The sequence below is a fragment of the Egretta garzetta genome, unplaced genomic scaffold, assembly GCF_000687185.1.
Source record: "Egretta garzetta isolate BGI_Z169 unplaced genomic scaffold, ASM68718v1 scaffold501, whole genome shotgun sequence".
In the NCBI taxonomy this organism is placed as follows: domain Eukaryota; kingdom Metazoa; phylum Chordata; class Aves; order Pelecaniformes; family Ardeidae; genus Egretta; species Egretta garzetta.
In genome coordinates this window covers 7865-10669 of record NW_009258547.1, presented here as the reverse complement: position 1 = coordinate 10669, position 2805 = coordinate 7865, and positions in this window count along the sequence as shown.

The following is a 2805-nucleotide window of genomic DNA, read 5'->3' as shown; positions in this document are numbered from 1 at the left end:
GACAGCGGGGGGTGGGGGTGGGGGGCCACCCCCAGGGGGCTGAGCTGCAGCACAGAACAGCAGCACGTCAGTCACCACCCTGGTGTTCACTCTCACCCAAAATTGCCCAACGCAGTAAGAGACGCATTTAATAGTGACAGCCCGGCGCAGCCCCGCAGCCCACACGCACCTGGGAAATGTTTGGGGGAACTCCTCTGGGGGAGGCTGGCAGAGGGGGACAGCGGCACCAGCGGGAAGGGGGATTACGCCAGGGAGAAGGGAACTGGCCAAGCTGGAGAGGTGGGGTCATGGGAACCGCATGAGGTTCAACAAGGTCAAGGGCAAGATCCTGCACCTGGGTCAGGGCAGCCCCTGGTACCCACACAGGCTGGGGACGAAGCGATGGAGAGCAGCCCTGCCCAGAGGGGCTTGGGGGTGCTGGGGGTGAAAAGCTGGCCATGAGCCGGCCACTGGAGCCCTGCGTCCAGCTCTGGAGCCCTCGGCACAAGGAGGGCATGGAGCTGTTGGAGCGGGGCCAGGGGAGGGCTACTAAAATGCTCCGAGGGCTGGAGCCCCTCTGCTATGGGGCCAGGCTGGGAGAGGTGGGGGTGGTCAGCCTGGAGAAGAGAAGGCTGCGGGCAGAGCTGAGTGCGGCCGGTCAGGGCTTAAAGGGGGCCCAGAGGAAAGGGGGGGACAAGCTTTTTAGCAGGGCCAGCTGGGACACGACAAGGGGGGATGGCTTTAAACTAAACCAGGGTAGGCTTAGAATGGATCTGAGGAAGAAATTCTTTCCAGTGAGGGTGGTGAAACCCTGGCAGGGGTTGCCCCGCGAGGGGGTGGAGGCCCCATCCCTGGGAACATTCCAGGCCAGGTTGGCCGGGGCTGTGAGCAACCTGATGTGGTTCAAGGTGTCCCTGCTCCTGCAGGGGGGTTGGGCTGGATGGCCTCTAAAGCTCTGCTCCAACCCAAAACATTCTATGATGATTCAATGATTCTAAGAGGGATTCCACCAGTGGGAAGGGAAGGGAAGCCAGCAGCAGCAGGGCCAGTCTCCCCTCTGAGGGTCCGCAGCCTCTTGGGGCACCACTCTCCCCCTGGGCAGACGCAGGTCCCTCCCTTCACATCCCCCTCGCTGCACTGCCAGGGCTCAGGTCTGGCTGTTCCACTGCCCCAGCGCGAGGCCACCGCAGACGGGGGGCGACATCAGGGCAGCAGCACAGAGCCAGGCAGTACCACCGCAGCCACAGTACACCCGGGACGAGGGACACCCCACGGCACAGCTCACACGTGGGGCTCACAACCGTCACGGTGCGGAGGAGGAGATGAATTCCTTCAAAAGCGAAGGCAGTCGTCAGAAAATTTCCAGATACTGATTAGACACGGCACTGCTAAGCACCAGCACTACACACGGGCAGCCGCACAGCTTTTAACTCACAGCAGCACGGTCGACAAGCCGAGGTACGTGGCCCAGTCTTAATTTGATCAGTCAATCGTTCAAACATTCTGCTGGCTAACGAGGGCTCCAGCCTGTACTCTCACGTACCCAGCAGACAGGGTCCGTAGCTACAAGAGCTAGACTGTGTCCTTACTGGACTACATGAAAGAAAATGTTTGGCCGTAACAGCTCTGCTTTTCTTCTTGGCCACTAAACAGCGGTAACGCACACATGCAAATTAGCCCACTTATCAATTATCCAAGGGCTGAGTCATTCCTGCCCCTCCTCCAAGTCCCCGTTTTCCCAATCCAAGAGCTGACCCTTCAGCCTGTGTGACTGACAGTCCTTCCTAAATGCTCTTTCTTAAATCTTCAATTCTACTAACGTCTTGGCTCAACCTTTAATTCCGACCCCAGATTTCATCCGGCCAGGGCAGATGCAGGTTATCTGTACGAACTTCCCGCTCCCCAGCACAGAAACCCACCCAGGCCAGAGCAGCTCTGCGGGCCGTACGCGCTGTGGGAAGGCCTGGAAACCACGCTCTGCTCAGAAGCAAGACTTCCTTGTGCTTCACAAGTAAGAGTCTATGGTTCGGCGAACATTTGAAGTTAACATTGGGGGTTACGACTGCAAAACGAGTCCTGTCTGTGGGGTATGAACGGAGGAATTCAGAGCGATCGGGTTATTTCTCTCCTGCGGTGCAGATTCCTTCATCCCAAACGCATCTGCCATGAAACTGTTCCGCCACACCCCGTGCGAGGAAGGCGGCCACCGTTTCTCAGGAGGTTTCCAGCACCACACTGAGGAAAGAGCTGAATTGCACCGGAACCAAACCCCAAAACCTGCAGCTACAAACAGCAGCTGATTTACATGAAAGACGACACTTTCTCCCCCAAAAACTTGCAGTGTTTCTGAATACAGACCACTCTGCTCCTGTAACGTTCCTGGAGGCGCGCTGGCCTCTCGGGCCTGCTCTCATCTTTACATTTGCCGCTAGAAGTATCTGCGTAAAGCAGAATCCTTGTTTCTACAGAGGGCTCGCGTGCTCAGTCACTGGTCTTGGGCTGACCGCCGCCGTCACCTGCAAAGGTTTCCTTCTGCCAAGCGACCCAGCCCCCCGCAGCTGAGCAATGCTCTCGGGGCCATGGACACTTGTGCCACCCAAAATGACCGCCCAGCCTTCCCCAGCAGCGCTGCAGCCTGCCGAGGGGCCTGGGGGGCTCCAGAGCAGCAGAGGGGAGCAAAGATTCTGCCTGTGGTGCAGGCACTGCCCGCAGCGAGGGCACAGGCAGCACCCCTGCAAGACCACCCTGCCTGTGTGAGCACGGTGCCGGGTGCTCGGGGTGGGGGGCTCAGCACCCACCAGGATGGGGGCGTCGTCCCCCCCACCC